The sequence below is a fragment of the Rana temporaria genome, chromosome 4 (genome assembly GCF_905171775.1).
Source record: "Rana temporaria chromosome 4, aRanTem1.1, whole genome shotgun sequence".
NCBI classification, from domain to species: domain Eukaryota; kingdom Metazoa; phylum Chordata; class Amphibia; order Anura; family Ranidae; genus Rana; species Rana temporaria.
In genome coordinates, this window is record NC_053492.1 from 386,723,143 (window position 1) to 386,748,396 (window position 25,254).

A 25,254-nucleotide genomic window follows, 5' to 3' on the forward strand; every position below is an offset into this window, starting at 1 on the left:
TGTAAGCATTCTGGAGTGACAGTGGTATCACCCCCCTTTAAACACTTAGCTGAAGCATTGGGTTTCCCTGTGCTGGTATGACACTATCACCCCTCACACTAAAATCTGTGCAGCCAAAGGCTACTTGAAAACAATCATCAGCCATTCAGAAGTTATGGCCCAATGTACAATGTACAAAGCCCAGTTGTTGGCGCACAATGATTGATTGTCAATCTGGCATCTAGGGGACATTTTTGTTTTCTCCTCGTGATATAGTACTACAGCATTTAAGAACTTGGCCTGGCCACTCTGTCACTTTGCTCCCAAAGAGTGCACTTGGATCTCCCAAGAATTTAGCACAAGTACCTGTATTAAATTTCCATCAGTGCCTGGGGTTGGCGATTGGTTGCTAAGGCAATGAGAACTGTCTTGGGGGAGGTAGCGTTGTGGCTCTTTTAACAAGACTTTTTTTTATTGAGCTCAATCCGGTGGGTGCAAACCCATTTGGTTCTAACCAAGAGCATTCTGTCTATGAAATGGGACAAGTGAAAACAGCTGCGTATTGATGCTTTTAATGATGCTTGATTTATGTTTTTTTTTTTAAGTGCATATTTGTAATGTGGTGGGCTAAGAAGTAACTGAGACTGCCATAACATTTAAGCTAGTGGTGTGAAGAAATACATGGTTTTTATTTACTTGTATGCTAAGAAATTTGTATCATTTTGTAGATGGACACTTAAATGGATGGACAGTTAAAAAAAAATAGAGCTGACACTTTTAGGTTATTTTGTACGTGTCAGTACTTCCATCTTAACCACTTAAGCCCCGGACCAATATGCTGTCTAAAGACCCAAGGTGTTTTTACAGTTCGGGACTGCGTCACTTTAACAGACAATTGCGCGGTCGTGCGACGTGACTCCCAAACAAAATTGGCGTCCTTTTTTCCCCACAAATAGAGCTTTCTTTTGGTGGTATTTGATCACCTCTGCGGTTTTTATTTTTTGCGCTATAAACAAAAATAGAGCGACAATTTTGAAAAAAATGCAATATTTTTTACTTTTTGCTATAATAAATATCCCCCAAAAACATATATAATTTTTTTTTTCCTCAGTTTAGGCCGATACGTATTCTTCTACCTATTTTTGGTAAAAAAAATCGCAATAAGCGTTTATCGATTGGTTTGCGCAACATTTATAGCGTTTACAAAATAGGGGATAGTTTTATTGCATTTTTATTAATTTTTTTTTTTTTACTACTAATGGCGGCGATCAGCGATTTTTTTCGTGACTGCGACATTATGGCGGACACTTCGGACAATTTTGACACCTTTTTGGGACCATTGTAATTTTCACAGCAAAAAATGCATTTAAATTGCATTCTTTATTGTGAAAATGACAGTTGCAGTTTGGGAGTTAACCACAGGTGGCGCTGTAACATTTAGTGTACACTTAGTGTGTGTTTACAACTGTAGGGGGGTGTGGCTGTAGGAATGACATCATCGATCGAGTCTCCCCTATAAAGGGGATCACTCGATCGATGCAGCGCCATAGTGAAGCACGGGGAAGCCGTGTTTACATACGGCTCTCCCCGTTCTTCAGCTCCGGGGAACGATCGCGACGGAGCAGCGTCGTCGTCCCGGATCGCTCCCCGAGGGAACCCGACCACCGCGTGTAGCGGGGGGGTCCCGATCGGACCCCTGACCCACGTCTAGGCAGGCACGTACAGGTACGTTGATGTGCCTGTCCGTGCCATTCTGCTGACGTATATCTACATGCGGCGGTCGGGAAGTGGTTAAGATAAGTAAATGCTTGTATGTAATATAAGCTCCCTTTTGTTACCTCCTCCCATGCTCGCCTTCAGGACTTCTCCAGAGCCTCTCCCATCCTCTGGAACTCCCTGCCCCAGTATATACGATCAGCCCCTACCCTCTCCACCTTTAGGAGATCCCTAAAAAAAATTATTCAGGGAAGCCTATCCCACACCCACCTAACAACTGTCCCCGGCCACCCCCATCAAATCATTCTCCGCTAGGGTGACCACATTTCCAAACTACCATTCAGGGACACCCTCCCTTCCCAAAAATCAGCTTGTGCTGTAACGAATCACAGCACAGTGATTGGACACAAGAGGTGGGATTTATGATTTCTCCAATCACAAGCAGGGGGCAGAATTGTGCTCCTCCAGGTATTCCCAGCCAGGACAGGTACTGTCAGTGAAGAAAGCGGTGATGTGGCGGCCTTTTTTGGGGGCATCAGATTTGCCCGGGGAGGTGGCTGTGTCAGTTTCATTCCAGGACACTGTATTGTCCTGGAATGAACGTGCCCGGGAAAGACATGCAAAATGCGGGACTGTTCCGGGCAATCCGGGACACGTGGTCACTCTATTCTCCGCAACTATTACCTTTTGTATCACCACCCTATCCCTTTAGAATGTAAGCTCTACGAGCAGGGCCCTGCTGTACCTTCTGTATTGAATTGTACTGTAATTGTGCTGTCCCCCCTCTACATTGTAAAGCGCTATATAAATCATGAATTATAATAATAATAATAATAATCATCATTGTTTGCTAAACCTGCATACATTTTATGGATTTTATTGGCACTGTTGCAGGTGCAATTTTCAAACTATTTTTCTGGTAGACAAAGTTGTTACTGTATTCTTTTCAATCTAAGTAATTAGCCACAAGTTTAACAAGCATTTCTTTTGTCTGTGGCAAATGGATAATGGTTGAAGTGTGGTTGGCACTTGGGCCTCTATGCAAATGTCAGTTAATTGGGTAAATGTTGTGTAATAAGAAATGATCTGACTATTGGGGGAGTTCTCCATAAGTGACATGAAAAACTATTTCATGTAGATGGCATACCTCCCAACTTTTGAACTTGAGAATGAGGGACATTCTGGGGACATAGTGACCTGCAGCGCGCAAAAAGTGGGTGTGGCCAAACATGATAGTGGGATGGCTTAAGGGCCGTGGTTAAAACAAAACCTGGGCTTCCTTGTACATATAAGTATGCTTTGATTGTTCTGCCACAAGCTGGAGTCTCAGGGAAACATGTAAACCTCAACACAATCATTTAGAAAAATCCCTCCAATACATCTGGTTTTGTATACACTGAAATTAGACAGAGAACTTATAGAGGATTATGAAGGACCTGAGGAACTCAGGATGGAGCCACGTGCGGTTTTTAGTTTTTGCGCTATAAACAAAAATAGAGCGACAATTTTGAAAAAAATTCAATATTTTTTACTTTTTGCTATAATAAATATCCCCTAAAAATATATAAAAAAAAGTTTTTTTCCTCAGTTTAGACCGATACGTATTCTTCTATATATTTTTCATTTTCGTTTATTGATTGGTTTGCGCAAAAGTTATAGCGTTTACAAAATAGGGGGTATTTTTATGGCATTTTTATTAATATTTTTTTTTTACTAGTAATGGCGGCGATCAGCGATTTTTTTTCAGTACTGCGACATTATGGCGGACACTTCGGACACATTTTTGGGACCATTGGCATTTTTATAGCGATCAGTGCTATAAAAATGCATTGGATTACTATAAAAATACCACTGGCAGTGAAGGGGTTAACACTAGGGGGCGGGAAGGGGTTAAGTATGTCCCTGGGTGTGTTCTAACTGTAGGGGGGGTGGCCTCACTAGGGGAAATCACTGATCTTCTGTTCATACATACATATGAACAGAGGATCAGCATTTTCCCCCCTGACAGGACCGGGAGCTGTGTATTTACACACACAGCTCTTGTTCCCCGCTCTGTAACGAGCAATCGCGGGTGCCCGGTGGCGATCGCGCCTGCCGGGCACGGGAGTCGGGGGCGAGCGGGGGGCGCGCGCCCCCCGAATGGCCTGCGAGAGAGCCGATGTAGAGCTACGGGCTCTCGCGCAGGAGAGCCGACCTGCCGCCGTAAAACGACGGTGGCAGGTCGGCAAGCAGTTAAGGAATGTCCATCATTCATCCTCTTTAGATAAGTTAGTAATTATAAAGTTGTAGAAAAGTTTGTTGTTGCTATATTTTTTTATATATTTGGAGTTTATGTTTCATTTTCAAGACAAATTGATAAAATAGTACTGTATACGGTGAATTTTTTAAATGATGAGTTTTAGATTTAGCTAAATGAATTCCATCGGAGTTTAAATATAGAATATGTTTTATTTTACTCCGATGGAATTCGTAAGAATTCCAATGAGCTTTTGGTCGGGCAAAAGCCAGATCACGTGTACGCTCTTACATTGAGCTTATATAGTTTGACAGTAGAGTGTTATGTGTATTAGGCTAATTGAAATATGATTGGATTGATATGTCTTGTCTGAGACTGTGGTACAGATGAGCATATGCCACTTTACGACACTGTGATATTTGTTGTTATGTACCTTGTAAGTTTACTGAAACTTTTAGCTTTTTTCTTTATCTTTCCTTTTTTTGCTTTGTTCTTACACTACATGTACCCTTATAACATAGTGAGGACTCTTGCTGTATGAATATATTACTCTTATTAATACTTTCCATAATGTTGTATTTATACAAATCTATGTATTTTATAGGACTGATGTACACACTTTTTTAAATAAAGCAAAAAAAAAAAAAACACATTTTGGATCAAGCTTTCTCTTAAATGCAAAAGCTAAGCACTTTTTGTAAGTACTAAAGGTTTGTCTTTAAAAGCCTTGCTTAAAACTTTTAATGAGCATTTAATTATCCAGGATGCAGGCCATTAACTTCTCTTATATGTAACTGTAGACATCATTCAATAAAGCACGACACAGCCAAAATCTGATAGATACAAACCTAAAACAGTTGAAAAGTCTCTGATTTAAAGAGACATTTTTGCCTAGTACACACGGATGGACTTTCCGAGAAAAAAAGTCAGATGGGCTTTTTTTCTCGGAAAGTCAGACTGGATTGGACTGTTTTGGTTGGAAGTGCAATGAACCTTAGATAGAGAACCTCTATTTTTAGAGAACTTTTTTTTGTCCGACAGACTTCCGACTGGCTCATGGCGGACTTTTGCACAGTCAAAAGTCCGACCGTGTGTACGAGGCATTACAGGCCAAATAATACTGTTTCCTCAAAGTTATTATTAAAGTCAATGTAAAGTCTCTCTTTTACTCCTATAAAAACAACAAACACGTTATACTTACCTGTTCCATTGCAGTGGATTTGCACAGGGCAGCCCGGATCCTCTTCTTCTCTGGTCCACCTTCTGTGCTCCTGGCCCCTCCCTCCTGTTCAGTGCCTCCACAGCAAGCAGCTTGCTATGGGGGCACTGAAGCTGAGTCACAGCTCCCAGTGACCGTCTTCGTTTCATTCTTTTAGTTATTGGCTTAGAACAAATATGCATCTATGTACTTCTTATTTTCCTGACTTGCAGATCTGTTCCAGGTCAGAATAAAACCGAGATAACTAAATGGCACTCTGTATTTCTATCATACCATATTTACTTTAAATAAACACACTATTATGTTGCCAGAGGCACAATGGTGCTCTATTACCAGTAGTATAGCTGGGCCATGGTAAATAACAACAATTGTGCCATGTTACTAGAGCCATACCATGTTATCAGTGTGACAGCATAGAAGGACCGCACCAGTATGTAATACATAGCTTGTAACATTTCAAATGTCCTTAGATATTTTACTGCTGACATTATACAGTGTCTTGCAAAAGTACTCACCCCCTTGGCTTTTTCAAACATACAGAGAAATGGGGAAAAGGGAGGGCGCAAGTTGACCACTAATGTCCCAGACTATGGAACGCTTTACCAACCAGCATTCGGTTGGAGGAAAACCACTTAGCATTCAGGAAAAAGCTCAAGACGCATCTCTTTTGATATCAAAATAGACAGGAACAACAAGCGCCCAGAGGCGATTTAGTTCGCATGTGCCGCGTTATATAAGTTTTCATTCATTCATTCATTCATTCATCAATATGGATACCTATAATTGATCATATACCCTGTTGGGTTTTGTTGCTGTAACCAATAGTCATAGCTATAAATAAGGGGAGAGGGGAAGAGGGAATAGCCTAAGAGAAGGCTAATGTAGAAAAGGGTTACCAGAAGCAACAAATAATGATCTAAACAGAAAATGATACAAAATAATTTATTGTAGTATCAAATAAATATGAAAGTGCAGTTAATTACGAACTATATGAAAAAATTAAATCATTTAAAAGAAATAGATTGCCATGGACATAAATAACAAACAGGACTCACAGGTTACAAAACATAGACACAGCACTAGTCCAGACGTTGTTGGTTCAGCCACAAGTTACATGCACACCAACCAATAGGTCAATTAATTTAGCTGTCAAGGAAATAACAAGGGCGATTGGTATTGCAGGTAGAAATTGTCCAGTAGCCCCTCCTTAATCAGGCCAATGGGTGCTTTTACAAGTGGCTGGACCCAGTGTCTGAGGGAAGAGGGAAGAGAGAGGGAGCAATAGGAATATGGCTAGAGGACATAATGGGTTGCTTCCTCTTCCTAAATAGAGAGTAAGGGCCATGTGCATGCACTAGTTGGGTCAAATTGTTAGTTAGTGGTCCTATAGCCAGTTAAGCAGAAGGATAAGCTGTACGTATTCAATCAGTCAAACAGTTCAACAGCGGTAGGTTAGTGGTGTTAATTAAGGCAGTCCTGGCAAAAGTTTTCCTCCTAGATCCGTTGGTATCCACTAAGTAGAAGTGGATTCCTTTTATCAACTTAAATTGCCTTGACCATTCGTAAACAGTCCCGTTGTTAGTGGCTAAAAGAAAATGTACTGTTAGCCAAATGCAATTGGGCAAACATGATGACTATTGCACTTGAAATGGTTGAAAAATGCAAGTTGCCACAATAATGCCAGAATCGGTGACTAGAACAGATGATAAAATAGTACGTTACCAACTTGTTGCCTGTTGTCGCTCATACGTTTGCTGGTTTTGTTACTAGCTCGTGGTGGTTACTGTGGAGGCTGAGTGAAGAGGTAACAGCAAATGTCTCAGTTGGTGGCCAGTCCTGGTAGTGTATCCCACGCTTGGTGTTTGCCAATGAATGAATGAAAACTTATATAGCGCAGCACATGCAAACTTAATCGCCTCTGGGCCAATGGGGCAATGAGTCATTAAGATGTAGGTTTGGTCCTCATAGCAGCAAATGCTGCTTGGCAAGTACATTTCCGCGTTCCACAGCTCCTTCGCTGCATCGCGCTCCTCTCTCTCACTCTCAGAGAATGTCACGTGACTGCGCAGGGTGATGACGTCAACATGTTTTGCCGTGCTTAGTGGCGTAGCTTCATCTCGGACTTGGCTTTTTACCTATTTTGTTACATTACAGCCTTTAGTTCAATGTTTTTTTTTTTATCTGAATTATATATGATGGATCAGAACACAATAGTCTAAGTTAGTGAAGTAAAATTCGAAAAATATATACATAAAACTATTTTTCAGGAATAAAAAAATTATAATTGCCATGTGCGTATATATTCACCCCCTTTGTTATGAAGCCCATAAAAATCTCTGGTGCAACCAATTACCTTCATAAGTCACATAATTAGTGAAATGATGTCCGCCTGTGTGCAATCTAAGTGTCACATGATCTGTCATTACATATACACACCTTTTTGAAAGGCCCCAGAGGCTGCAACACCTAAGAAAGAGGCACCAATAACCAAACACTGCCATGAAGACCAAGGAACTCTCCAAACAGTAAGGGACAATGTTGTTGAGAAGTACACGTCAGGGTTAGATTATAAAAAAAATGTCCAAATCTTTGATGATGCCTAGGAGCACCATCAAATCTATCATAACCAAATGGAAAGAACATGGCACAACAGCAAACTGCACTGCTTCAAAATTCCCAACCATACAACCCCTTCACAGGCACAGCATTGGCTGTATTCTGCATGGGAAGGAGGTATCGTGGTCCTAACCTACCTCCTCTCCCATTCTGCAGGCTGTAGAGTGGACAGGCAAGCGGGTGGGCATGAAAGGTGGGGGGCTATGTTGACTGGATACAGACGTGTCAGTCTCAGCCTTGCAAGCTGCTAGGTGGCACGCACCCTCCAGGTAAACTAGTGGAGCCAAGTGCTGTAAATTGTTCCAGCACTAGGCTCTGATGCGGGTCTTAGTCCAGATTTGCGGGATACCGAGCCTTTCTTGAAGTGCGGGGGCGGTCCCAGAAAATTCAGGACAATTGGGAGGTACCAAATGCTCACATGAGAATTAAGAAGAGGCTCTACTAAATGCATCAGGACATTTCTTACAGCTGCAATATGAAGTTAAACTAAACACCCAGCTAGAAAGTTGATGTCCAAGTGTGTTCTCTGTATACTTGACCAGGATTCTGTATATGAGTAGCAGACATCTGTAAACTATAACCATGTGAAGGCCCTTATGTATTTGGGGGCTGAGCAAATAACCCATTTGCCCTTCCTCAACCCTAAATCTCATTTTGATAAAGTAGAATATGAATAAAGAAAATAACCCTGAGACAATGAGCCAGCAAATTAAGTTAGAAATAGAGCTCTGCTCATGGTATTTAAAAATATATTTGGAAATACAAAGCTGTCACAGGAATAACATTTATTTCGTATTTATAGGAAGAAGAACATTGTTTACTGTATTGCATGGTAGAGATTGTATTTTGTAGAGGCTTTGCTTACTTGTTGGTTTGTACTACAACAATCACTAAGTAGCGGATGAAGTAAACCCTATTGCCCATTAAAATTGACTGTGGCAAATAAGATAAAAATAAAAAACAAATGATCATCTTGACTTAAAGGAACACTAAAGGTACAATTTTTTTTTTTTTTAAATAACATACATGTTATACTTACCTCCACTGTGCAGATCGTTTTGCACAGAGTGACCCGGATCCGTGTCTTCTGGGGTCCCTCGGCGGCTGTCTCGGCTCCTCCTCGCAAAAGCTTTCCACGTTCATGCGAGCTCCCTCGCATGGTGGAAAGCTTTTGCGAGCGCGCTCCCGTGATACAGCAGCGGCCATAGCCGCCGACTGTATCACTCGGCCCCGCCCCCCCGGCGCGCCGCGTCATCCGCTGTGATTGACAGCAGCGCCAGCCAATGGCTGCGCTGCTATCAATCCGCCCAGCCTAGCCAATCAACGGCCAGGCTGGGAACCGAGCAAGATGACAAGCACGCGCCCGGGACTTTCGAACAGTGAGGTAAGTAAAACGGGGGCTCGGGGGGGGGGGGGGGGCGGTGCTGTCAGATGTTTTTTTACCTTATTGCATAGGATGCATTAAGGTAAAAAAACTTTTACCTTTACAACCCCTTTAATAAATAATACAGATCCCAGAATCTGGTGGTCATTGACCAATAAATTAGACTTTTTAGTTACCGGCAAAGTGTGCACATGTCAATAGCTGGTAGTCATGTGTCATACATAAACCAGATGCTAAATGGTTTTAATGGGTATGACTCAGTCACAGATTGAGTGCAGAAGAACATTGTCCCATATATAGGCAGAGGCTAATGGTTATCATGTGTATTATATAGCCCACTCATGTATGGAGTACGGAAGGCCATTGTTCTGTACGCAGGTCCATTTCTGATATTTATTATGAGTATGATATAGCCCATTCACAGATGGCTGCCAGAAGGCCTTTATTCTATGCCATCCTATTCAGCCTTTGGGAGATAATTTGTAAAGGAACCAGATACGGTTTCTCCTTTTTCAGTTCCATTTACTGGTAAATAAGTCCAATAATACATTACAGTATCAACAGAAACACAGTAAAGTATTTGTAAAAGAAATATGAAATAATTTCCATTAGGAAGACAAAGGGAACTATATGGTGATATAACACATGAAAAATATTATCTAAAGTTATAGGAAGATTGTTTTTTTGACAAAATGTAGGTTTTTTTTTTATGTTAAAATGTAATTTAGCACAATTGTTGGGTATATGGTATGGATTTTTAAGGAGGAGAAACAGGTAAAAAATAAATAACACCATTCACTGAAATGGGTTTATGTTGGGAGGAGAGAAAGTGAGAGGTAATAGGCCTCGTACACACGACAGAGTTTCTCGGCAGAATTCACAGAGAAACTCGGTCAAACACGGATTCTGCCGAGAAACTCCGTCGTCTGTACACTTTTGGCCCGATGGAGCCGCCGAGGAACTCGTCGAGAAAATAGAGAACATGTTCTCTATTTTCTCGTTGTTCTATGGGAGAAGGCGGCCCGCCGAGCTCCTCGGCGGCTTCATCCCTGAACTCACCGAGGAACTCGACGTGTTTGGCACGTCAAGTTCCTCGGCCGTGTGTACGGGGCCTCAGAGAAGAAAATTAAAAACAAAAGGAGAAAAGAAGTGCCAAGCCCCGGTGGGGCTGCTGCAAGGCAATCTGATAACACAGGTACAGTATAACAAGAAACAAAGTAGAGTAAGCAAAAGCTTATTTTTTTTAATAAAAAAGGAAAAAATACTACCCACAAGTGTAAGCAATCAATCCGCATATAAAAAAATCATCCACCAGGCAGCATAAATACAAAGGTAACAAGGAAACAACCAATGGCTACAACTAGTATAAAACAAGTCAATCAGCTCAATGCTGGAAATGGCTAATGCGTTTCTGCAGCCCCATTCCTCAGAGGCTTTCGATAAACGGTCCACAAAAAGATGTCAGTTTTAAGGATTGCTCACCTACGTTCATTGTTGGGAGGATCATTAAAATAAAATCTAACCATACAGAGGTACTGTATATTGAACATAACACAAAATTTGACCTCTTTGCCAGCAGTTCCAAAGCACATATGGGCTCATTTAGTTTGGTGTGAGAATGTTCGTTAGGTGGTTATAACACTCCAATCACACCGCAACATTAAGGCACATAATGCCAGATTCATAGAGAACTGCGGCGGCGTAACGTAACGTCTTTAAGTTACACCGCCGCAACTTTTCCTCGTAAGTGCTTGATTCACAAAGCACTTGAGTGTAAACTTGCGGCAGAAATAACGTAAAGACGTCCGGCGCAAGCCCGCCTAATTCAAATGGGGCGGGGACCATTTAAATTAGGCGCGTTCCCGCGCCGAACGTACTGCGCATGCTCCCTTTTGAAATTTCCCGCCGTGCTTTGCGCGAAATGACGTCGCCCGTCGTAATGTTTTGAATGGCGACGTGCGTAACGTACTTTCGTATTCCCGGACGTCTTACGCAAAAAAAAAAAAAAATTTAAATTCGACCCGGGAACGACGGCTATACTTTAACATGGCTCGTCTAAAGTTAAGCCATGAAAAAGCAGTCCTAACTTTGCGACGGGAAAAACCGACTAGCGACGACGTAACGAACGCGCGTACCTTCGTGGATCGCCGTAAAAGCTAATTTGCATACCCGACGCTGGAAAACGACGCAAACTCCACCCAGCGGCGGCCGAAGTATTGCATCCTAAGATCCGACGGTGTAAGTCAATTACACCTGTCGGATCTTAGGGCTATCTATGCGTAACTCAGTGTTTCTCAATTCCAGTCCTCAGGCCCCCCCAACAGGTCAGGTTTTCAGGATTTCCATTATTTTGCACAGGTGATTTGATCAGTTTCACTGCCTTAGTAATCACCACAGCCTTTTCATCTGAGGGAAATCCTGAAAACCTGACCTGTTGGGGGGGCCTGAGGACTGGAATTGGGAAACACTGGCGTAACTGATTCTATGAATCAGCCGCATAGATACTCTCAGAGATACGACGGTGTATCAGGAGATACGCCGTCGTATCTCTTTTGTGAATCTGGCCCAGGGTACCCAACAGAACTTTCTTCTTCTAATGCCTCGTACACACAAACATTTTTCTCAGCAAAAAAAAAAACACAGTTTTTCCCGACATGATTCCTCTCCAGCCTGACTTGCATACACACGTCCATGCAACAAAAACGTCCGACCAAAGCGCAGTGACGTACAACGCATACGAAGGGACTATAAAGGGGAAGTTCCTTTCAAATGGTGCTGACCCTTTGGGCTGCTTTTGGGCTGCATATTTGACTCTGAGCATGCATGTTTTTTTCCCCTCGGAAAGACATACACACAACCATTTTTCGCGACGAGAAAAAGACTGACGGGAAACACGACGAGAAAAAAGAGAGCTGGTTTCAATTCTTTTGCTGGCAGTTTTTTCGTTGAGAAAACTGCTAGGGAGCATACACACGACCAATATAAAAAATGGCAGTTTTCTCGTCTGGAAAACCAGTCGTGTGTACAAGGCATTAAGCTGTGGCTTTCCACCCATATATAAAAATATGGGCATGGAGTGGTAGCAAGAAAAGCCACTCACTCTTTCCCCGGCCAGAGACCTCAACAGATAGAAATCCAGTTGCCTGTCTCCCTCTGTAATATATTTATCCTACAAAAGTGCCAGAGTCTGGGCATGTATACCCTACCCAAATGTCTTTTGGACTTTGGGTTGTAGGAGAAGGTATAGGGCAGTGTTTCTCAACTCCAGTCCTCAAGGCGCCCCAGCTGATCATGTTTTCAGTCTTTTTATTATTTTGCTCAGGTGATTTGAGAAGTTTCACTGCCTTAGTAATTACCACAGCTTTCATCTGTGGGAAACCCCGAAAACAGGACCTGTTGGTGCGCCTTGAGGACTGGTGTTGAGAAACACTTGTATAGGGCATCTATAAAGGCAAACTAGGAATGTAAACCTTTCCCCAGTACATCCAAAACAAACAATAAACTTTTGGCCAATGCTCTACTTTCCAAACCCTGGAAGGCTTTACCCCCATTATGACCAGAGCACTGTGCTTCTTTAACTGGTAATTGCATGGTCATGCAATGCTGTACCCAAACATAAATGTATCTACTGATACGCCATCGTAAGTCTCTCTGAATCTGGCCCTATATATTTTTTAAAGCAGAGGCCCTACAGATTAAAATGGTGAGTGTTGCAAAAAAGATTTTCGCAAAGTATTTGCACAGCGATTTTTCAGATGCAATTTTTAGTGTAAAAAACACTTTTTTTAATTTTAATGCACAAAAACACACTATATTGCCCAAATTTTTGGTAAAATATAAAAGATGATCTTATGAGTACATAGATACGAAACAAGACATGCTTTAAAATTGCACACACCCGTGCAGTGGCGACAAACTACATACATTTTCAAAAACCTTTAAAAGCTTTTACAGGTTACCTTTAGATTTACAAAGGAGGTCTACTGCTAGAACTACTACCCTCGATCTGACGTTCGTGATGATACCTCACATACATGGTGCAATTGCTGTTTTACATATGACACAAGACCATTGCTTGCGTTCGCCTTTGCGTGGGAGCATGGGGGGACAGGGGTGCTTTATTTATTTATTTAATTAGTTATACACTGCCCCTTTAATTTTTTTTATAATTTTTATTATCACAGGGAATGTAAATATCCCCTATGACAGCAAAAGGTAGTGACAGGTACTCTTTTTTTTAAAAAGTTGGTGTCTATTAGACCCTAGATCTCTCCTCAGCCCTTAAAGCATCTGACCACACCAAGATCATGAAAGTCATGAAAGTCATGAAATGCTTGTAGCTTTCGTTTTTTTAGACCATAGAGATGATTGGAGCCATTCTGGTCTCCGATCAGCTTTATGGTCAGCTGGCGGAACCAACAGCTGCATTCTAAGGTTTCTCAGTGGGACAGGAGACCCTGAGAAAACCATTGAAGATGGCGGGAGGGGGGTGGACCTTTACTCCTACTGCTTGTAAAAGCAGTCTAGCAGCTAATTAGCCGCTAGTATTTCTTTTACTGCTGGCTGAAAACGATACCATGATGCTAACTAAACCTGCAGGCATCATTCTGGTATAACCACTCAAAGTCCAGCAACGTACCGGTACGTCGCTGGTCCTTATTGGAGATATATTGTAATGTTCTTTTTTTAATGCAGATTTCTCTATTCCTCATCGATTGATTGGTGGTATGCCCACTATTAGAATACCGCTTTGAATCCACCCACTTCTAATGATGGGCATACATTAAACATTGTATTGTCGACCACAAAATACAGGGATAAACGATGTAATACTGACATATAATCACACACATATGTTGGACTTGTTGGACTTGTGTCTTTTTCAACCTCACCTACTATGTAACTATAGCTATGTAATAAATATAAAAATATATGCCGAAGCATAGGGGTCATCCGCTCTGGAGTCATGGATTTACGTATCGTGAGAGCAAACCCTGTTGCTATCAAAATAAATAAATCAGTGTTGCAGCTGAATAGCATACCTGCAAAGCAAACAATGGTAACAATAAATCACAGTATCAATAAAACATTTACTCAATTAAACAACTTTTTTTTATAACAATCTGTGCCAAAAAAAGAGTAAAAAATATATGCCGATGCATAGGGGCAATCTGCACCTAATGTCCAACCGCTGCCTCTATGCTTCAACATATATATATATATTTTTAACTGTGGTGGTGAAATCACCTCCTACAGCGCTGGAGTCACGGATTTACGTATCATGAGAGCATACCCTGTTGCTGTTAAAATTTATAAACCCATAATGCAGCTGAATGGCATATCTGCAAAGCAGATAATGGTTAACAATAAATTACAGTAAAGGCTAGTTTACTCTTGCTTCAAAACATGGCTTCAGGCACGCTTTGTTAAAGCTTTATGAACGCCAGTCAAAGCTCCTGTCACTAAATAAAATGGTTAGCTTACAGTCCTGTTTACACCTTGCTTTTGCTTGGTGCTTTGATGAGGCTTCGGTGGGGCTTCGATGAGGCTTTGGTTGAGCTTCGATGCGGGTTCGATGAGCCTTTGGTGAGGCTGCGTGGGGCTTTGATGTGGTTTCAAGCGAGCTTTGTCATTGACTTCTATGGAGGCTTTGAAGACACTTTGAAGCAGCACTAAAGCTACATGGGGTATAATTTATGAAGCAAAGCAGAAGCAAAGAAAAGCAAAAGCAAGGAGTAAACAGGACTGTAAGCTAACCATTTTATTTAGTGACAGAAGCTTTGACCAGTGTTCAGAGAGCTTTGACAAAGCCTGTCCGAAGCCTTGTTTTGAAGCAAGTGTAAACAAGCCGTTAATGTGTGTTGAAGCCTATGCAAGTGTAAATGAGCCCTAACAGTACAGTATAACAGTAGGACATACCTGCAAAGCAAACTCAATAAAGACAGTAACAATAAAACATTACATTATAGCATAAATCACAGTAACAGTACAGTATAACAGTAGAATGACATACCTGTAAAGCAAACACGATAAAACACAGTAATATTAAAACATTACAGTATAACATAAAATACAGTAAAATAGAGCAGAACACTAGAGCGAGAACACTAGAGAGAGAAGAACAATAAAACGACAACTATTTTGTTTTTATTATTATTATTTGTAACTGTAAACTTTCCAGGTTAGCGTCTCTCAAAATGTTATAGCTATTTCATCTTTCAAGACCCTGTGTGAAAGTGTGCCCTAGAACTGTGCCGTGATGTACCCTATGCTAAAACTCCATTAGTGTGTGGTAGCGACGGGAACAATCCCCGATGCGGAGACCAGGTTGGCCAGGACAGGAAGGACAAAAATAGCGGGTGTCACGCCTATGTCCGCATTTTGCACAGACACAACATCTTCTTTGGGGTGATTGTTGGGTAGGGGTACCAGGGAGGACATCTGGAAAATGCCTCTCATGCAGCCAGCTCACTGGATCTGGGTTGTGAATTTGGGCCACAGCACCTCCTTGATACAGAAGGGCTATGATCTCTTCCTGGAATTTTTGGAAGACACTTTGTTTTACCAGCATCTGGTCTTACAGGCAATTAATCATCGGGTCATTGAAGTAATTTTAAGGTTGTATTCGTGGACACAGAGCAGCTTTTCAACAACACCAGTCGCCGTAGTAATTTCAATTGTCGCGTCTGCGTGAATGGAAGACAGAACAAAAATGTTTTGTTTGTCCTCCTATCTCACGGAAAGCAATTCATTAAGTCAGGCATCTACTAGCTGTTGGGGGAAGCCCCAGCGATTAGATCGAATTGTGCCACATGTACAAATTCCTAATCGAAAGAGGTGTCAAAACGGTGGCAGACTTGTATAAAAATTGTCCGCGTATAAATGGTACCCCTTTCTGAACAAGGGTGACACCAAGTCCCAAACAATCTTGCCGCTGCACCTCATGTAGTCTGGGCAGTTGGGGGGCTCCACACTCCTATCTTTTTCCTCTTAAACCAAGAAACTATATGTATAGCCTGTTGCCCTGTCACAACTTATACATCTTGACCCCATATCTTACACGCTTGCTGGGGAGAAACTGTTTGAACACAAGGCGACCATAAAATGTATTTAGGGACTTGTCAATGCAGACATCTTGATCAGGAATAAACAAGACTGCAAATTTTTGGTTTGAGTGGTTTACGAGGAGCGGAATATTGTGGAGCCGATCATATTCAGGGTTCATTTTCGTTGAAGTGCATGAACCGCAAGATTTGCTCATATCGAGTCCTGTCCATGGCAACAGAGAACACCGGCATATGGTGAATTGGGTCAGTGGAACAATATGCCCGCAACTCACTCTTTTTAGTAATGCCCATGAGGAGAGATAGGCTCAGAAAGGTCTTAAATATGGGTACTGTGGTAGATTTCCAGACAAATTCTCTGGCAAGGGTCCAATTTGGATTTGCGGCGATAAATTGACCAGATTATAAGATGCTTTGGTCCACAATAGATCTGTACACATCTTCCATGAAAAACATCTCTCAAGGGAAGTAAAATCTGCTGTTTCCACCTGCATTCCGGGTTGGCCAGTGAATGGGGGAAGTACGGGCGCTGCAGAAGTAGTATTGGCAACACTATACTACTGGGGATCAGATCAAAGATATTGATCCGTTCAGACACTATACTAGTATGGGAGGTGTATAGTGTGTACGTGTTAGCACTACTGGCAATCAAAGGGTTAAAATCTGCCACTGTCTGAGATTGACGCTACCACTAACTGATGCTAATGCCGCGTACACACGATCGGTCAATCCGATGAGAACGGTCTGATGGACCATTTTCATCAAACCAAACCGATCGTGTGTAGGCCCCATCGGTTATTTATCCATCAGTTAAAAAATTTGAAACTTGTTTTAAAATTAACCGATGGATACCTAACCGATAGAAAAAAACTATCGTTTGTAGGCACGTCCATCGGTAAAAATCCACGCATGCTCAGACTAAATTAGGGGACGGTAGCGCTCGTTCTGGTAAAACTAGCGTTCGTTATGGAGATAGCACATTCATCACGCTGTAACAGACAGAAAAGCGCGAAACGTCTTTTACTAACACAAAATCAGCTAAAGCAACCCCAAGGGTGGCGCCATTGGATTTGAACTTCCCCTTTATAGTGCCGTCGTACGTGGTTTACGTGACCGCGGTATGACACGATCGTTTTTTTAACCGATGGTGTGTAGGCACGACTGACCATCAGTCAGCTTTATCGGTTACCTGATGGAAAAATCCATCAGACCGTTCTCATTGGATTGACCGATCGTGTGTACAGGGCATAACACCTAGCTGATGTCACCTGTGACACTAATACAGTGATCGGAAATGAGATCTGCACACTATACTAATGACACAGTGACAGGGAGTGAAAGGGTAACTAGGGGGTGATCAAGGGGTTAAACCTTTATTAGGGAATATATGGCACCTACCACTAACTACCACTAACTGCTGTAATGCTGTTTAGTGTCACAAGTGACACCAATGCAGTGATCAGTGAAAAATCAGAAAACTGCACTCACTTGGTGACACTGTGACAGGGAGTGAAAGTGTTAACTTGGGAGGTGATCAGGGGGTTAAAAGTGTGCCTACGTGTACCGGTGTCAGTGTAGTGCTTGGTGTACTCACTGTAGATGTCTTCTTGTCAGAAACCATGCATCAGACCGAGACAGAAGTTCAGTTAAATCACACTTGTTTAATAATAATAATAAAAAGATAAACAGATTAAGCATAGTCAAAACAGAGTACAGGAACTGGATCGGATAGTCGGCCAAGCCAAATGTCAGAGAGCCAGAATAGAACATGTAGAACAGCAAGCGGGATCGGGAGCCAGAAGAGACGTCAGCCAAGCAAGTCTTCAACAGGAACGCAGGAGATAGTCTCTGTGATGTTGACCAAGGCAAAGGCAGAGAGCAACTGAACTGGAAGGCTTAAGTAGGCAGGACTGACAAGCAGGATCATCAACAGGTGAGTCAATGTGGAGAGATAGGAGCTGGCAATTAGTCGACAGCTGAGCAGCCAGCTCAGAGAAGGAAGGGCTGAGCCCAGCCCTGACACTTTTGCTGGCTCGCTGGAACCGAAAAGGGCTCCACGAGGAGAGATGACATTACTTCCTCTGCCTGTGTTTACATTACACAGGCAGAGGACAGTCTGTCATTTGCCAGAGTTGATCAGCAGGTCCAGGCCAGAAATCATTTGCCTGGGCCTGTAGACTGATTCTAAACTAATCCGATCGTCGCAGGGACGGCAGGGGCATGGGTGCTGAACAACGTAACAGTACGTTGTTTCATGCAGCTGGGCCACCCTGCCACAGTATATGTACGATGGGTGGACCGGAACTGGTTAAAGTGGATGTAAACCTGATTCAGGAAATTTAACCTGGGCAGATATAGCTGTAGTGATTACTTATCTCTCTCCAAAGCCCTACGTCATGTGTCTTTCTGCTGCTCCATTCCTCTATTATCAGCATGATAACTTATATAAGTTCTCCAACATGGGAGATAAAAGCAGCTGTAAATTTGTGTTGGGTAGGTTGCTATAAATAAGTGAGCAGAGATCTGGTCTATTCACAGCACAGCTCTGCATGTTTCTTTCTTCCTCTGCCTATGTGGAGGGGGGGGTGCCTTTCCGTCAAGCAGCTCACACACATTGTATGCCAAGACGTCCCTCCCATTGCTGAAAAAGGAATTAACATTTTTAACACAATGTTCACTTTCTAAATAATATATAAAGCTGAAGACAGTAGATATGCATGTAAAACTTATGTAGGGAGATTTGTTTCATCTCTGTGTATAATCAGAATCTATTCACTTTACTGGGTATAGGAGAGAGTTTACATCCACTTTAACCACTTGTCGACTGTGTCACGCAGATTTTCTGCGGCACAATGGCTCCCCTGGGTGAAATCTTGTATGGGTATGTCCTACCCATTTTCAGCCATCAGAGGGTGCCCGCGCCTGCTGCACGGCGGGGGACCTGATGCGCGTGGCCGGTGGGCACGATCGCCGTTGGCTATGCACGATCACGTGCACGAGTGCCACTCAGAGGAGAGGAGCCATATCATTTCTTCCTACTGAGTAGGAAAAACCAACATTGCTTCTCTCCTAGTCACTAACATCCCCATGCAGTTAGAACATGCTGAAGGAACACACATTTAACCCATTGATCTCCCCCTTAGTGTTAACTCTTTCCTGGCCAGTGACATTTACACAGTAATCAGTGCATTTTTATAGCACTGATCGCTATATAAATGCCAATGGTCTCAAAAAAGTGTCAAGTCTCCGATCTGTCTTCCGCTAAAAATCGCTGATCACTGCCATTACTAGTAAAAAAAATGCCATAAATCTTTCCCATAGATTGCAGACGCTATAACTTTTGCGCAAACCAATCGATATACGCTTATGGCATTTTTTTTACTAATATGTAGAAGAATATATATTGGGCTAAACTGATGAAGATTTATTTTTTTTACTTTTGGGGATATTTATTATAGCAAAAAAGTAAAAAATATTGTTTTGTTTTTTTCAAAATTGTCGCTCTTTTTTTGTTTGTAGTGCACAAATTAAAAACCGCAGAGGTGATCAAATATCACCAAAAGATTTGTGGGGAAAAAAGGACACAAATTTCGTGTGGTGCAATTAAAGCAATGCAGTGCCAAATTGTAAAAAGTGCTCTGGTCAGGAAGGGGGTAAAATCTTCCGGGGCTGAAGCGGGTTAAAGAAAGTCCTGAATATAATCCATAATAATATCAACTGTTAAAAAAAAAAAAAATATCCGTAGCATGTCATAGAAGATATGCATCAGTCATTTTGTACTAATTCAGTTATGTAGACGCCAGCTAATCACAGTGGTTTCATAAACCAATAAATAGTACCACAGACTTTTATTATTTATACATAAAAACTCTTTGTGACTGAAACTCTAAACTATAGCAGGGATAAAAAGCAACAAGTATGTATATAATCAAGATATCGTGTTTCTACAAAAAGTAAAACATATAAGTAAAAGTTTTTTAATTGGCCAGCCAAAATATTTACTGTGGGATATATTTGTAAGGAAGCTCAGGGGAACAGTAACTTTGGCCTCCATTTTTTATTTACTATAAAGTAACCGTGGGAATTTGAAAGTATGACAAAAGATCTTAGATCACTATAAAATTATTTGTTTTTGTAAACCTTGATTTGGAAACCCCAAATGTACTTTGGTATTGTAACATGATAAACCATTCAGTGTGTACAAAAGATGAGGTAATACATGTCTGATGTCTTTCTGTTTCCAAATGTCCATATGAAAGACATTACCTGCTTTGCAATTCTAAATTTAATGAAACATTTGTCAATAAAAAAGTACAAATAATAAGTCAACTCTTAATGCAGAAGTGTTTTATAGATACATTTAGAAGCAGTATTATAATTAAAGTTACTGACTAAAGAAAACTAATACTGAGAATGTTTGCCATCGCTGACCTTTCCTGAAAGTGCTAGCTGGAAGGGCTCAGTACTATGGTGACCATGTTTCCTAACTACCATTGAGGGACACCCCCCCTTCCCAAAAATCAGCTTGTGCTGTAATGAATCACAGAACAGTGACACAAGAGGGGGGAAATTGTGATTTCTCCAATCACAAGCAGGGGGCGGGGATTGTGCTCCTCCAGGCATTCCCGGCCAGGACAAGTACTGTCAGTGAGTAAAGCGGTGATGTGGCTGCCTTTTTTGCGGACATAAGATTGGCTCGGGGGGGGGGGGTGACTGTGTCAGTTTCATTCTGGGACACTGTATTGTCCTGGAATGAAGGTTCCCGGGACAGACCTGCAAAATGCGGGACTGTCCTGGGCAATCCGGGACACGTGGTCACCCTACTCAGGACTGAGCTTTTTTTTATTTATTTCCAGCCCAAAGGAGATTAGTGCACATGGATTTCTTGCCATTCTGACTGTAAAGTCTGGTGATGAGACTGGAAATAGCATAATAACTGAAGCAGGAGCATGAAGTGACTGTGCCTCTATTTTGACTTTGTGGAAGTAATCAAAGGGCTAAAAGCTTATTTGAGTGTTAGCCCTTTGATTGCCATGATGTACTATGTGGCATGGTGGCTTGCTAAGAGGAAGGACAGCCCTAATACTTCCTTGGCAGCCAAAAGGATAATGATGTATTCCTGGTCTTCCGAAAAGGTAAACGCTAGTAAAAACTGAAAGTTGAGAAGCAAAGTTTTCTTTTGTTTCAAACGTTTTTTATTATAGATAAAAGAAAATACAAGCAATACAATATTACATGCAATGAAAAAGGATGTACAGTCTAAGCATGTGGTACAGGTAGTTAAAAGTAATATTGCTATGACATTCACGTATCTAATCATTACATCGTTATAGAATAATGATAAAGAACAGCAAATAGATAGTTAATCAACATCGATGATTTTCTCAAACCAAAGAGAAATAATAGTCAACAAACAAACTATATATTTAGTCAGAGTTATGAACACCATTGCGTTATTGGAAGATAGCGAGTCAACCGATGGTGCGAGTCTAATATGAGATACCAGACTTAGCGTGTAAAAAACCAAGCATGGGGAAAGGCCAGGAGGGTCAGAAGGGGAAATTGGTAGGCCAACGCTCAAAAAAGGGGGTAAGGGGGTGATGGGGTGAGGCGGACGCTCCAAGCCAGATGGTCTTTCCAACCCGGGAAGAGGTGGGGAAGGAAAAATGCTCTATTATTCCATAAATATCAAGGGAGAAAGTGCTTAAATGAGAAGTAATTCCTGAAATGTAGTGGAGTCCTTAAAGTGAATCCAACACGCCCACTTATTTCTATATTTTGTCGGGTTATCTCTAGCCTGATGAATTAAGTCCTCCACCCCAGCAATTTTATTAACACGTTTTACCCAATCAGACATTTTCGGAGGGGTAGTATTTCTCCAGTATAGATGAGATGGAGCACGAGAGATTTTCTGTATGTGTATTGCGGTAAAGAGATGTGATGTAATAAATATTGTGCCGGAGAAAAGGTGTCGTAATGTGGGATATCATATTATTTACTTTTTCCCAAAATGGTTTTATGAGCTCACAGTCCCACCAAATGTGGAACAGTGATCCCCTAGAAGTATTGCATCTCCAAAACAGCGGGGAGACAGTTGGTTGAAAAACATGATTTTTTTCAGGAGTACAGTACCACTTAGAATACAGTTTGTAGCCGTTCTCCTGTGCAGATACGTTAATAGAGCCTTTATGGATATGCGTAAAGATGTAGTCCCAGTCCACATCTAAGAGGTCTGTTTTAAGTTCACTTTCCCAGCTCTTGTTGACCAAGTTGAATTTCTGATCCATATTACTGAAAAGGAGCGTGTATACCGAAGAAATCAGGTGTCTTTGAGGGATTGTAGCAGTGCATAATTTCTCAAACGGGGTTAAATCTCTACTCCAGAGTGTGGCCGGTCCATAGCTTTGTAGGAAATGTCAAATTTGTAAGAACTTGTAGAAGGGGATGTTATCATTCGGGAATTGGGAAGATAGGGCATCAAAAGTTATAATGGAATTATTGTGAAAGAAGTTATGTGCTCTGAGTGTTCGTCTTGGATTCTTAGAGAGTGTCTTGATGTCTATAAGACCAGGTGGGAAATCCGGATTACCGTCAAGAGGAGTCAGTGGGCCAGGGGAGTGAGTCAAGAAAACCCCAACATCTCTGGCATTACTATCCGCAATAGACAATGTAAGATGGCGGCATACGTGGACGACATTCTCCTCTTCCTTTCTGACCCCTTGATAACTATACCCAATTTACTCCACGAGTTTACCCTCTTTCACAAGATTTCTAATTTACAAATTAACTTCACTAAATCGAAAGCCCTCAATATCTCCCTCCCGTCCGCATTAGTGAATCAATGTAAGGCAAACTTCCCTTTTAGGTGGGAACCACAGGCCCTCACCTATTTGGGTATTCAAATTCCCTCTAATTTGTCTGACTTATATAATAAAAACTACACGCCCATCCTCCAAACTATAAGAACTTATCTCAACAAATGGTGCTCTGGTACTTTTTCCTGGTTTGGCCGGATCTCCGTCCTGAAAATAAACGTCCTACCGTGCATTTTGTATATCTTACAAATGGTGCTGATCAAACTTCCACCATCCTTTTTCACAACATATAAAAAACTTTGTAGAAACTTTATATGGGCCTCTAAATCTCCCAGGATAAGTTGGGACAGGATGATTCTTTCCAAATTGAAAGGAGGATTTGGCCTTCCAGATGTTCAACGATATCACGCTGCATGCTGTATTACGAGAGTCATTGATTGGCACATACACTCTCACACTAAAGACTGGATTGCCGTTGAAGATCTCTCAGCACATGTCCCTCTATCCCACCTCCCCTGGATTACTGCCAAAGCCACTCCTAAGGCACATTCCTCACATCCTTTAATAGAGCCCACACTCTATACTTTAGAAAAAACAGTGACTCACTTTTCTTGAGATGCAAAGTTTTCTACTGGTGTGGCAGGTCGAGCCACATCTGTTTAATATGGCAGCATTGGCCAGGTTTTCCAGGAAACAGGGACACTAACGTTACAGGTGTGTGCTGGGTTTATGTTATGTAAGAGAGAGTTAAAGGTCAGTGTCCCACCCTACTGATGGGGTCAGTGTGTTAAGGGACTGTGAGGGGTGCACGTCACACCTTAATGTCCAGGTCAGGAAACAAAAGGCCTGAGCCTGTGAAGATGTAGCAGCTGGGAGCTGCAGGACAAGAAGTCAAGCTGATAATGGTACAGCGTTTTGTGCATGAGCAGTGGGACTGTGTGTTAGATGGTCTGGAGAACCAAGGCATGAGGCCTGAGTGGTGAAGCTGAGAAGAGAGAGCCACAAGGCTGAATATTGTTAGTTTGTCGTATTGATGGTGAGAAGCCCTGCATTAGAAGACTTTCATTTGTGAACTTTCTTTTAAATAAAAGTGTCCAGAAAAAGCCCTGAAACATACTTATGGCGTGAAGTAAACTCACAGTTTTGCACTACCAATGAGCTGCAAATTCCCCAACTTGTCACAATGGACTATACAAAGACTCCTAAACCTGGTTTCAGTGGTTTGTATTAAGCTTAGGTTAAGGTTACATTGAACTTACCTCAATCTTTTTTTGGATTAGTTAATTAATTGACTTTAGTTTTTACATGATGCTCCTCTTTAACCTCCTCCCTGCCCCCTATATATTGTTAAATGGACAGCAGGCAGGATCTCTTTTCTTTCTGGGACAACGTCATATTACATTGCCCCAGTGTCACTGCTCTTACTCGCACGGCTCTTTACCCATGTGATTGGTTGCGTGTTACAAAAGGTGAACTTATCAGTGGTGGTGCATCCATAAAGGGCGCAGGAGCACTGCCCCCTCTCCCCTGCACCGCTCTATTAACATAGATAGATTCATGCATTGCATGAATCTATGGTCACTGCTGACACCCACTATTCTGGTGTCCGGCCCCTTTTCGGGTGCAGGGCACCTGAATTACACCGGCGGGGGTGTTCTTTGGAAACACCTGATTAGAGCCATAGGCTTTAATAGGCGCCCAAAAAGTGAACAGCGGGCGCCATGCTGAGCGTTTGCTGCTCACTCAGCTGTGTGTTAGCAAAGCAATGGATTTTGCTTTTCTAATACTGAATCCGCCTCTCAGCCAATCAGGTTGCTGGGTCTGTTACCAGCCACCTGATTGGCTGAAACGTCAGGCGCTGTGATTTGACGCCTGAGAGAGAATGGAAGAAGACATGAAGGACGTGCAGGAGACCGCCGCTGACCTGCTCCAAGACAGATAAGTGCCGGGCAGCATCTGATGGGGCACAGTAGAGGCAATTGATCGGCACACTGGCAGCATTTGATAGGGCACAGTAGCGACAATTGATGGGCACACTGGCAGAATTTGATGGGGCACAGTAGTGGCAATTAATGGGCACACTGGAAGCATTTGATGGGGCACAGTAGTGGCAATTGATGGGCACACTGGCATAATTTGATGGGGCACAGTAGCGGCAATTGATGGGCACACTGGCAGAATTTGATGGGGCACAGTAGTGGCAATTAATGGGCACACTGGAAGCG